The following is a 14485-nucleotide window of genomic DNA, read 5'->3' as shown; positions in this document are numbered from 1 at the left end:
GTATGGGATTGTTCTCGGGGTTACTCCACCCGGGGCTCTCCGTAAAATGAATCAAGATAACGACTATTTGTTCAATGCTAACATAATGAATGAACTTATGCACGACCATGTATGTTATGATTATGATTATGTTTATGCAAGAATGTTTCCATGTGCGAATATGTTAAGAACAAGATCACGAGATGCTATTAGACAAGTACAAGTCATGTATAGAACAAGTAAAGAATGTGAAACCGATGACGATCATGATTTGTTATGTTTAGGCCTCGATACGTAGAGCATATTCTTGGCAATGCAGTTTTAGATTCCCCTTGACCGCCATGACACGTATAAGAAGTGTAGCCTATAACAAGTAAGATGAACCTATGACGGGTTTAGCATGCACTACCGTCTAGGAAAGAATGACCACAAACGTATAATCAACCGTCAGGTTGTATTGTAGACACGTGGTGACCGTAGGTTTCCCCTGAGGTTACCTATAGCCGAATGGATGTTTCAACAAGTGATCGTTCGTACCTGCAGCAGGATGTTATGGATTTCAAGGACGTATGTATTATATTTTAGAAAAGATGAGTAGTATTATCATTGTACGAACGCATGTTGTTGTAAATAATATTCATTCGAAGTTTTTATGTTGTAAATTTTAATGTATCTAGTACTAAACTAATACACATGCTAGACTTTCTAGATACGTCTAGTATGGGTGTTACAAACGACATATGAATCGTACCAAATTTGTAACGTATTTGAAAACATAATTTATTAAATGATTTGCTTGCATTTGATAATAAAAAAGAAAAATAAGAACTATTACCTAATTTAGAGTAAACCCAATTTATAGCCATATAAAAAATGAAAATGGTAAATAAGCACAAATTGCATCACAATAATTAAAGTTCGATTAAAAAATGTGGTCAAATTGCAGCTTAAAAAACTGAATAAAAACTAATTATTTAGAGTACAAAGTTAATAATACATATCAAAAGCAATTATATAACCTAGTAGATCATTATCTTTGCCACTACCAGAAAAAAAAGATCATTATCTTTGCCTCCTTGCTTTAAGTTGACAACAAAAAAACTGAATTTGGATGTCCTTTTATGGAAACTGCTCGAACCGAATATATAAGTATATATCTATATGTACTTATTTATTTTACATGTGCTCATTCTTTTTGCACTAAATACTTATTTATTTTATCTATAAGTAGATATTATTTTTTTTTTAAAAAAAAAACTCAATGATTGCAAGTCCTTTTCAAAAACTCATAAGTTGCAACAAAACATGACACTACAACTTAAAAGTGTAAACATTTAAAAGCATTCATACATAAAACTCAAACAAATTTTGTGTCTGGCTTACAATCTTAATAGGAATGATTTATTTATAACATTTTTTTCTCTTACAAATGCTACATAACATGAACAAAGGATAGCAAATATGACAAACATTGGCTTTACAAAATCAGGTATGCTATCAAACATATCTCTTTTTTGGATGGTACTATACGTGATAGATAGGTCATTTGAAAACGAAAATGCAGATAAAGATAGCATATTTTGAGAAAAAAATCTCTTTGGCAGTGAATGGGGAATTTTGTGACATTTATGGCAGATTGGCTGTCCATCATGGCTACCTCTTATGTAAAGGGGGATATCTTTGTTGTTATGGCAAAACAAATCTCTCTCTCTGTGTGTGTGTGTGTGTGTGTGTGTATGTAGTACTTGAAATAAGTCAATTGTCCATTAAGCTCAATCCTTCCGTGGTCCTCATAGGCATTCATCACTAATAATGATACTTAATGTGCATGTCTATTTCCAATGCTAATTAATTATTTTGTTATATAACTTCCAAAAATGGTTTGAATGCCATTAGTACACATTTATATCGAGTTTGTATATTCCAATGGACAATTAAAACACACATTCATTTGCATTAAAAGGATTTAAGAGTCACAATTGCTTTTAAATGAGAAAGTCAAAGGATATTATGAATGATGATAGGAGTGAATTTTTGAATTTCAAATGAATGGATGATGATTAAGATAAGAATTTATGAGCATTTAATTTCTTTTAAATTAAAAGGTCAAACAAATGAATGATTTGAATGAATTGAACATTGGAGGAAAAATATTAGGTTAAGAATTAGGAAATCCAATTGAATAAATTCATATCGACTGATTAGGAATTGCTCTCAAATTTGAAATAAATTGCCTTAAATTATTTAATGAATGATAAACAATTTGAATTGAAATGAATTTATTGCGTGTTAAAAGGGTGATAAACAAACTATTGGATTTGAATGAAGGAAATATAAGAAATTTAATTAAATTCTTATTCTTATCGCAACCACCGTAAGCTAAATTTATGGGAAGTGATATTCTCGAATAAAAATAATAATTACTATTATTTTTATCATTATCAAGTATTTAAAATTAAATACTGCAATTTAAACACTACTAATGTGTGTGTTCAATTTTATGTGGGACCCCCACACTCTATTTTTTCAATTCACACAACATCAGATCAAAATATAATTACTTGGTGTTTAATCTTCCAATTTTTCTTTCAACATCACACTAATGTTCCAACAGTTCATGAATTGCACCTCATGATGTATATATTTCACAAATTTGCAGCCATAATATTATTTTAACAATGATATTTCTATATTCTTTTTAGACACTCATTTAACACTTCATTTTATCTCCTTCAAAAAAAAAAAACACTTCATTTTATCTCAATTTCTCTTTTCTAATATCAAATGATCAATTTAGTCTATCTCTTTTAATATAGATACATCTTTAGAGATATCCACCAAACACTTTCCATTTTTTTCATCTAATGTTAGAATTTTGTATCAAATGATATCCAAATCAGAATGCAGATTCACGTGCTTGAGGATAATAGTTGTATTATCTATATCATGCGTGTGAATATTTTTTAACATAAAAGAAAACATCAATCGCGGTTGAGTCACCATTTATCAATTATATTTTGTTGATCAATATCAACATATGATACTAATTTCAATTAACTTTACTTTATATAATTAATTAATATTTCTTGTCGATATTTTCCGTATTACATGTTTCAAAAGTTTGACAATGTGAAAAATATAGGTATGTAGATCGTAAGTTTAAGAGAATCAAACCAAGATTACATGATATGAGTTTAATAAGACTTTATTTCAAGAAACTGTCAAAACAGAAAACTTTATTTTAAGAAGACTATATCCACCAAATGTGTTAGGCATGGTATAAGTTTGCCGACGAAGCAAACATAATGTTAGGTATAAAAGCTAAATTATATTCAATTTAGGTTCAAGAAGCATCGCATATTGACTAAGATAATTGGCAGTTATTTCAATTGCTTGCACGTTAAAAGTAGTTGTTTGATTGCAGAAAATTAAAATAATTGATTTAGATGTTTAACGATGATTATGATTCTTTGAATACTTTTTTTTTTGTTGGATTTAGATTAAGGAACGATTCTTCAAATACCTTTTATTTTATTTTTTTGTTGGATTTAGACTAAGGAACCCTACTAAATTAAAGGTTCATATTCATATGTGTTGGAACAATAGTCAAAATTAGTTAAAAATATTTTTTGTCACCGAAGAGATTATTAAGCTGAGTCGCATACTATGGCGTTCTCTTTAAGGCGTTTCGTAGCACTGTTTAAAAATTGTGCAAGCAGACTATCAACCACGACGCCCCCAAGATAAAACAGCTCATCTACAACTGTATCAGAGTCCTATTGCACTATAGGATCTGTTTTAGAAATACACCTTCAAATATGGTGCTAAGACCACTCTAATATGGTATTGATACCACTCTATTATGGTACCAAGACCATTCTTATATGGTACTAGGACCACTCTTATATGAGGTTTCCACCACTCTAACCTCTTATTTTTTCAAGGGCATAAAACATAAAAAGGAACTATATTATTAAGATCATTCTTATTTCCGAAGGGACGTATTATATCGAAAGGGACTATGATCTTAATAATACTCTTATTTTCAAATGAAAAATTTACCGAATGAACTATGTTCTTAAGACCATTCTTAATTCCGAAGGGACATTAAAAACCGAAGAGACTATGACCTTAAGAACACTCTTTAAATCCGAAGGGACAGAAAAAGAGAGAGAAGAAAAGAATAGCTCGTCAACACAAGCAAAAGGAGGGAGAAGAGAGAAAAGTTCTTTGATAACTCAAGAGAACTTTTGGTGTCAGTAGAAGTGAGGAATGAGAGCTCTATTTATAGGTGAGGAGCCAAAGATGAGTTTTAGATCCAATGGCTAAGATCATTTGACCGTTACAAAATTAATGGTTTGACCTCACCTCATAAATGAGAAATAATTGAGAAAGTTGACATGAGAATTTTTTTAATTCACATTATAACACTTCACTGTATTCCAACAATTAAGATAGCATAAGTCAAGGTGTCTTACAACTTGAACCTTTGCTTTTCTAAGATTGCGCATAAGCAAATGTGTCTTATGACTTGAACCTTTGCACAGTGAATAAGATTCAGATTTTACTAGAGTGACTCGTAGTCTTGAACTCTATCTCTAACATCAAACTACACACAACCTTTTCTTAGATGTATTCTCAAAAGCCCGTGCATTAAAGGCCCTGCACGTCAATCCCGGTTTAGTGAACGCTCTAGGAATTTTGCCTATAGAATTCCATAGAAAGCTGCCCCCACTTCCACATTCATAAAGGTGAGTCTATCAAGAGTACTCATGTAGCTATATACTCCACTCCACATAGAGTATAGATTTCATTAAGAGTTTATATTATCTCAACCTTTTATCGCTTCAGGAATCATGCTTCTTATGATTTATTATAGCATGTTCAACTCATATCACTTCACAACTTGTTATTACCCATTGAACCTATTTCTTGGGATCTCTAGTCATTTAGGTCGGGTTACCATAATGAGTGATTCCATAGGCAATCGTCCCATCTTAATCGATGTGTTATGGACTTTCTCTCTAGCTAGTCCTTTCGTCAAAGGATCAGCTAAATTTTCATTAGTGTGTTCATGACCCACTATTACAGCCCATGTGCAGAGTATCTCTCTAACCGTTATGTTCTTATGACGTATTTATCATCTCTTACCGTTATAATAACGATTCTTGATTTTTGCAATAGCCGCGGTACTATCGCTATGGATCAACCCAACTGGCAGTAAGGGATTTCCGTTCAACTTCCATATAGAAAGAATTATGACAGAAAGAGTGGAATATATATTTGGTTTATAATCTCATCGGTTATGCTATACATAATTGTAATGATGAATATTTTTTAGTATCTTCAGCAACAAGCCTCGAAAGTTATCGTGTTTTTGAACTTTGAAAGTAAGCTTGCCCTCTGTTGTTAATGGCTGGAATAATTGTTTGAGACTAAAACAAATTTTTTGAGATTTTTGGAAAAGGAAATGTTATGTAATTCATGTCAAAACAACATGCCTAGTCACAAGTTAGCAAACAGTAAAAGAGAGAAATTGTTAGATGGAATGCTATGTGAAAAAACTGAAATTGAAAATTACTGAAAAAATAAACAAATAAGTTGCCTCTCATTCAATGTTTGTTTAACGTCTCGAGCTTGACGCATTTGTCTAAGGTGAGCTTGGGAGCCCCAAACCTTCAGACTCCATGTTTGCATATTTCAAATAGATTATTTCTCCTTCCATCTCTCAGTCGTCTTCCCTTGGTCCATGCTCTAGATAAATCTTCAATCTCTGGCCATTGACCTTAAAAGGGCACTTACTTTCTGGATCTTCTAACTCTACTGCTCCATTTAGGAATGCTTCTATAACTTTGAATGGTTTGGTCCACTTATATCTTAGCTTCCCTGGGAATAACTTTAACTTTAAGTTGAACAACAATACTTTTTGTCCTGGATAAAATTGTTTCATAACCAGTTGATTATCATGGTATTTCTTTGTCCTTTCCTTGTAGATCTCTGCATTCTAATAAGCATTCACCCTTATTTCTTCCAACTCATGCAACTGTAGCAACCTCTTCTTCCATGTTGAACCTGCATCAAAATTTAAAAATTTGATGGCCCAAAATGCTTTATGTTCAAGCTCCAATGGTAGATGACAAGCATTCCTATATACCAACTGATACAATGATAGATTCATATGCGTTTTGAAAGAAGTTCTATATGCGTATAGAGCGTCATCTAACTTTGTCGACCAATCCTTTATGGAGTTGTTAATTGTTTTCTCCAAAATCTGCTTGATCTGCCTATACATCAACTTATGTTTGGGATGATATTGTGTTGCCACTTTATGCTTAACATTGTATTTAGCTAAAAGTTTTGCCTAAACCATGTTGCAAAAGTGTCTTCCACCATCGCTAATTAGTATTCGGGGTACACCAAATACGGAGAAGATGTTCTTCTTTAAGAAGTCAACCACAATTTATGTGTCATTATATGATGACGCCGTAACTTTGACCCATTTGGTGACTTAAGCAACACATACCAAGATATATTGATTATTATGAAAATTTGGGAATGAACCCATTAAATCGAATGATATAGTGCTTAGGCGCACATACAATGAGGCAATTGTCCCCAAAATGTTAAATTAATTTTATTTTTATTATTGGAGAAATGTCTCTTTGTGTATGTGCATAAACACTATACATTTGATCTTGTGACAGAATAGTAGCGCGTATTAATAAATAGACCAACAAACCTTTAACAAATTAACTACCATACTAACCTACGGTCCAAAAAAAATTAACTAATATCCTAACCTAAAATAATACTAGTAATAACAAGAGCGCTATTCTAGTCATGTCATACATAAAGTACAAACAAATTAACAAAGACACGTGTAATGGTTAGCCAATGCAAATGCGCTGAAAAATGTGTAAGAGAAGGACGGTTGATTGACATTTTGAGATAAAAAGCCTTGATCCCATTAGAGTGTACATGTTAAAAGTTAGGTCCACAAAAACATGATAGAAAGATGTGGTAGGGTTTTGTTTTCAGTCAAAGGAGTTGACACAAGAACACACATTTCACAAGTGTCTGCCTAACAGGGTCTCTATGTGTTTTGATTGGATTAGCATCCATAGAATATTCTTGGACACCCACTAAAGGTTACTCACTCCTATGCACTATTTAAGTCCCTTTTTATCTACCCTATTGGTTTGAAAGTGGCCTCACGGGGGTAGGGGTAGAAAACTTTGTTTCTTTCGGTTATTGGAAACCCTTTCTATTATCTTATCTTCATTTCATGTTCATGGAATTAACCCTTGAAGGTGACTTGAAACACATGGTCATTGTACGATTTTATCTTGATAGTCTTATCACATAAATATGTTACATATTATGTATATGTTAATCTTTTGGACCTTTGCTAGCTTTCTTTGAATTGAAACTTATTAGAACCATTTTATTTTGTGATTATGTAGTGGTAGACCATAAGAGATAGATGAAGCACATGCAATGTTTTTATTTTGTTCATGACTTATTGAAGTGGATAATTATATGTGGAATGATGTTTGTTTAATTATAGTAAAGAGTAACAAGTTCAATTTGTTTGCTTCTTCTATCTTGTTTTGTTCTTTCAAAAGTGTTAAGTGTTTGAGTTGGAACGAAACCTACATTTGGTAGTTCAAGAAGTACACGAAAAGTTTCCTTAGTTCTAATTGGCTGAGAAGGATTCAGTTGTTTGAATGGACAAGTTAGGGTTCGGGCAATTGAAGGTAATATTTTTGTGAAATTAATGCTTATTCTAGAAGACAAGGAGAACATAAAACCAATGCAAATGCTGATTTCTTTCTAGCTAAATATAAATTCATTTTTTTAAAAAATTAACAAAACTTTTATTCTTATTATTATCACTAATAATTAAAATTATTTATAGTTTTAATTACGATCTTTTTAATGCGTGTAACTCAATATATAGAGGTTAGATAAATTGAACAAATTCAGACTAGTACTAGTACAATTTTTTGGCAAATTACAATATGACAAGTTTCACATTGATTTCTCTCAAACAAAAAAAAAAGTTTCACATTGATTTACGTTGTCTTTTGGGGGTAGACGAACATGGTTTTCTTTGTTGTCATTTTGATCGGTATCATTTAATTTAAAAAAATAGAAAATAGATATTTGGAGACAACTCTAAATTAAAATTATTTAGGTTTACACACATAAATGAAAAAAATTAAAAGAGAAATAACTACATTTTTTTTTGAAGGAAAAGAGAAATAACTAAATGATATGACTATTTTTTATTTTATTTTATCTTATTTGTTTTTGTCTAAATATATTTGATTTGGGTTGTGCTCAAATAAGACTTGGGTAAAACTTAACACATTATTTTTTTTCTTAGCCAAAATGATACCAATTAGGATATCGCCTCAATTTTGATGACAAGGAGGACCGTCAACATCAATTAGGCATCTGTCCTCGTTTGTTCGTAGGCAATTTTCAAGTATGAATCCATGGTAGACTATCTACCAAGTTCTATAATTTATTGAATTTCTATAACTATTTAGATATTAGATACAAGTTTGTTAAGAGTTGTTAATAGTTAGTTAATTTTGTTAGTTGTTATCTTTTACTTCATTTTATATGCACTTATATGTATAAACAGGGTCCATTGAATTTACTATTATTCAAATTGAGCATCTATATAATATTTGTTCATCATTATTCTATATTTTTCTCTCAATCATCAATTCTATCAAGAATTGAAATATGATAAAAAGCCTATCAATCGGATCACTAATCATTTATATACATGAACCAAGTCCTATAGTTGGGCGTGAGGAGGTGTATTCGGAAAAACCTGTAGTCCAACATAAAAAAAGATAGGAACTCTTTATAAGAGTTTATATACATTGTCATGTCTCGCCTTATGAACCAGTTTTGCAAGGATAAGTAAGACCTGTTTTACCATATTAAAAAAATATATATTTCTTTAATGAAAATATCCTGACAATTCTTTCTTTTAGCTTCATTGGCATTTTGGCTTCTATTCGTAGAGAAAATGGATAATTAAACAAGAGGTATGTTATTTGAACAACCACTTTTTGTACAACTTATGAGACAACTAAGAATATAGAAAGAAATGTATGTCTTGGCACGAAAATCAAAGCAATAGAGAGAGAAAGCAAGAACATAATGAGTGTATGAGAGAGAGGGTTGTCCCAAAAGTTGTAAGAAAATGGTTGTACAAATATCATTTCTCATTAAACAATGGGAAATGGTAACCAGTGCTCCCGGGACACTGGTTAAGCAATTCAAGCCTTATTGACATTTTAGATTCTATCCACACAAAATAGATGGTAAAAAAACCTGATGTATCTCTGACATTTCAGATTCTATTCACACAAAATGGATGGTAAAAAAGCCCGATGTATCTCGAGTATTTCATATTTCCTGTGTAATAATTTTCAAACATTCTCTTTTTTTTTGTTTTGTAATTTTTAAGTTGGAAGTGTAGATACATTCCAACATGAGGGGATATTAGAGGTAAGTTTGTTAAGAGTCGTTGTTGATGGTTAGTTAAGTTAAGTTAGTTAATTTTGTTAGTTATCTTATCCTCTTTTTATATGGACATATATTTATAAATAAGGATCATCGTATCCGTTGTTATTCAAATTGATCATCTATAATATTTGTTCATCACTATTCTATCATTTTCTCTCGATTATGAGTTATAAATTGTAATACATAAATAATAGTACCTTGGCTAGATAGTAGGTAATGAATGACAAAATAAGAGACTCAAAATATCATAAGATTTTAGAAGAAATTATATGATATCCTAATCTCTTCAAATTCTTAATTATTTAGTCAGTTGTTCCTGTCAATGTTCACTGAACTCTCCACTTTGGTTACATATGAAGACGTGTGTTTATCTCTGACCAAATGGTACATTTTCATGTGTATGTCTTCACATTGTTGCATTTTCAGGCAGCAATAGTATATCAAATGGTATAGTGGGCCAGTAGGTTTCTGCTTTGTCCATTAGAGTTGAACAGAACTCAACATTATATGGCAAATTGTCTCCAATCCAAGTAAGCCACTTGTTCACCATTTGATATTCCTCAAGTTATGGCCACACTTTCACTTGATAGTTTGCTCAACAGACATCTCAAAATTACTCACTTGATTAAAAAAAATTGATTAGGAGTTACGATTTGATAAAAAATTACACACAAAAACAATCGATTAGAAGTTACGATTCAATTGAGAGGAAAATTGAGTTGTCTAATGAGCAACTTTCCTTTCACTTTTGCATTCAAACCCTAACTTTGTTCAAGATAACAAAGTGAAAGACTAGTTTTACAGCTTTGGGTTTTGTTCATTATATGAGTTTAGAGAATTATTCAATGTCCAAAGTCAGCTACATAATCAGTCACCCAAAAGGCCAAAACAGGCACACATGTTTGATAATTGTTGTTCCCACTTTCAAGATTGCTAAAATACTTACCCGATGGCAATTAACTGCTAATATTTCTTGCTCTGCGGCAATCAACTACCGAAGTGACATTTTTCAAAGTGTACATCCGACTGCAATTAACTGTTGATGAAAGTAAATGTGTAATTTCCTGATGTTTCATAGCAAAGGGTGAAGTGGGAATCACAAATTTTCACATGTTTTGCAGGTTAAAACATGTGTGGGTCCAAGAACTACAAGATAACATGAAAATGGGCCCACCAAAGGTCAAGCCCACTTGGTTTTTCTGAGTCGTCAGTCAGTGCAGAACTCATCTTCAATACCTTGTTGATTTTATTTTTGGAAAATGTTAACTTGTGTCCTTAAGGTACAAGTTTTAAAGCCAAAAATAAAAATTTATTTTTAAAAATTGTGCATTCAATGTCTTGAAAGGTGAAAAACTTATTTTATCAATACAACACTTATGTTTCAATTCTTTTTTTAGATCTTTAACTTGTGTCCTTAGGGCACAAGTTAACATACCCTTTATTTTATATTTTGTTCCCCCAATTATGTGCGAATCAAATCATGAAAATTCCTTTTTAGTTTGAAATTATTTTCAGTTTTTTATTAGGGTTAATTATGTTTCTAGTCCCTATAAAATAGCGACCTTGTAAGTTTAGTCCCTTTTTAGTTTGAGTAGGGACTAATACTCAGTGCAGAAAAACAAAATTAGGGACTAAACTTACAAGGTCGCTATTTTATAGGGACTAGAAACATAATTAACCCTTTTTATTATTTTCCGGTTATTAAAATCTCAACTTCTCTACAGCTTAGTGTTATTAGTACCACAAAATTGTCCTAACTAACAGCTTTACCAAATTAATCTTATCAACCATTTTTTAATTAAATGTGCAAATTCATTTATGTAAAACAAAAACAAAAGTTTAGGAAATATAAACATAACTCAGTAAAGTGAAAAGGATAATATATCAAAAATAATTAATATAATTTGGAAACTGAAAATAACAGTATTTTAAGACAATTGTTTCTCTTTAAATATGAACAATTGTTTTTCTTCTATATTTTACTTTGAATAGAACATGGGCTAAGAAAGTATTTTTCCAACACACTTTTTGAAAATATTTTCTTTTATCTGATAAAATTCAAATGAATATTACCCTATCATGTAGGTTTTATATAAATTTCAACCGACAAAATCGTAAAACATAAAATATTTATTAAAATTGTTTTTTTTTTGTCATTGTTAAAATTGTTTTCTTAGCATAATTTGTTGAACTGTGCATGTTTTTTTAATAGTGAAATGTAAATAATTAGTGCACCTAGTTTTTTTGTTTTACATGATTGAATGATAATATTTTAAACTACTAATTAGGTATCTAGCATTTTATATTTATTAAATTATTACTTCTAGTAAAAGAAATTACTACTTATCACAGTATTTGTTTCTTTAAACAAGAGGACATTTTGGTTTTATTTTATAGTAATTAATTGCCTGGTCTCGTAAAAAAGATTGCTTGGACAGTCCACCAGATTAGATCTGCCAACAAATAATGCTGTATACAAGATTTAGAGAAATACTACGAAGACTTTCTTTTTAACATATTCTTTAACATTTATTTTTTTATTTAGTGAAATTAAATTTTCCACCAAAAAAAAAATTAAATTAATTGTAACTATGTAGGATTCATTTTTAAAGTATGAGACTCATCATTAAATAAAAGAGTGTTATAAAGAGAGTGTTCGTACGTTAAATAAAAGAGTGTTATAAAGAGAGTGTTCGTACCACTTCATTAAAATTTATATCTCATGATATTAGTGTTATAAAGAGAGTGTTCGTACATTAAATAAAAGAATGTTATAAAGAGAGTGTTCGTACCACTTCACTAAAATTTATATCTCATGATATTGTTATTTTTACCGGTTAACCTAAGATATCCCTACACGTATTTTTTTTTTTGTGAAACCCTACGCACAACTTAATAGACTAATCAACAAATTGATTTGTTATTTATGCAAGGAGTTATTTTTTAAAGGGATGTTTTTAAAGTAAATATTAATGAGTACAAATTAAAGTATACTCAAACCAATTATAATCAACAAGATACAACTTGATCAAACCAATTATAATTTGACTTTCTTGATGCCCATCCACCATTCTACTTTGATCGACATATTTTGTCCCACTTAATCCAACACATCTTACGATCATCGCATACGCCACGCCACAAAAAAATCCTTTCGGTAGAAAGTATCTCTAAAATCACTATCTAAGGCATTTTATAGAAAGGCATAAAATAAAGTGGCAAAGCTTTTTTTTTTTTTTTGAACAAATCAAAATGGGAATATATTACTAAACCAACGATGATCACCCCGCACAAGGTGTGCAAAAAGTAATCATCGAAGAAATAATTACAAAGTTAAGATGCCAAAAACAAGGCACCAGAAAACTAAACTAATTACAACAGTACACCCATACAAGGAATAGGGTGTTTCCACCAATCGTGATATGAGTACGAAAAAGCCACCTGTTTAGACCTCAACCATAAATAAGAATTACGCTTAACTAATTCTATAAGATTTGTAGGATCGGAAATGGTATTCTGGAAAACCCGTTGATTCCTATCCTTCCAAATTACCCAAACAGTAGCATACCATATAATTCTGAAATATAAATGAGTAAAAAGAGGCATTCCCGCCATCTTAGTGAACTGAATACAGTGATGTCGAAGTTCACCAGCATGCACAAAAGAAATACCTAACCATTTGCAGACAAGAGCCCACATGTTATCGGCCATAGTACAATGAAGAAAAAGATGCTCCGCCGACTCACTGGAAGCACAGCCGTACACACATGACGTGTCAGCAACAGATAGTACACCCCGATGCTCCAAGTTATCTTTAGTTGGAATGCGATTACGGAGTAGGCGCCAAACCAACAAAGACACCTTTGAGGGTATATGCTTATGCCAAACATCATCAACATTAGACCTGTCCACCATAACGCCATTGCTTGTAAGAAAGGTGTAAGCTCCCTTCACCGTGTAACCATGAATGGGATCTAACGACCACCGCCACTTGTCAATAATAGTATCCTGCAAAGAAATGTTATGTAATAGCAAAGAACACTCCCTCACAGACTCTTCCTCCCATGCAAACAACCTCCGTCTCCACACCCATGCCCTACCTCCAAACCCCCAACCGCGCCTCTCCATATCCCTCACCGTACTCTCCTTTTCCACCGCCAAATCAAAAAGGCGAGGAAACTTCATCCGCAACGGAATATCCCCACACCACTTATCATACCAAAATAAAGTATTCCGCCCATCCCCTACCACCTTACTCACATTACTTTCGAACCAGTTTCCCACCCCCACACCTATCCCTTCACGAATCTGACACACCATCTTCCACCATGCTGACGAAAGTCTACCCCCCTCCTTAATACGACCACCCTCTTCACCATACCTAGCTTTCAACACTCTATACCACAATCCCTCCCTCTCTGTCAGCATCCTCCAACACCATTTTCCCAACAAAGAAATATTAAAAACTCCCATCCTCCTAACCCCCAACCCCCCATCTGCCTTAGGTAAACAAATCGTATCCCAGTTAATCCAAGCTATTTTCCTATTTCCCTCACCACCACCCCAAAAAAATCTTTTAAATATAGATTCAATAGAAGAAATTATACCTGCAGGGGCTTTGAAAAAGGAAAGAAAGTAAACCGGAAGAGAGGACAAGACAGCTTTTAGAAGAACCAGACGACCACCAAAAGATAGAAATTTGTTATTCCACGACGACAGACGCCCCACAATACGATCAATGACAGGTTTCCAAAAGATCAATTTTCTCGGATCCCCACCAATGGGAACTCCCAAATAAACAAAAGGAAGATTACCTCTACGACAATTCATCAACGACGAGGCCTCCATCAACCAAGAATCAGAAATGTTCACTCCCGTCAACATACTTTTGTGGAAATTCACTTTGAGGCCTGATATCTCCTCAAACAAAAGCAGAACCGCCCTCATTGTTCGC

Source organism: Medicago sativa, chromosome 2 (assembly GCF_051527215.1).
Source record: "Medicago sativa cultivar Bolivia chromosome 2, Bolivia_mono, whole genome shotgun sequence".
Classification (NCBI taxonomy): domain Eukaryota; kingdom Viridiplantae; phylum Streptophyta; class Magnoliopsida; order Fabales; family Fabaceae; genus Medicago; species Medicago sativa.
The sequence above is the reverse complement of the archived record's forward strand: the minus strand, read 5'-3'. Positions refer to the sequence as shown.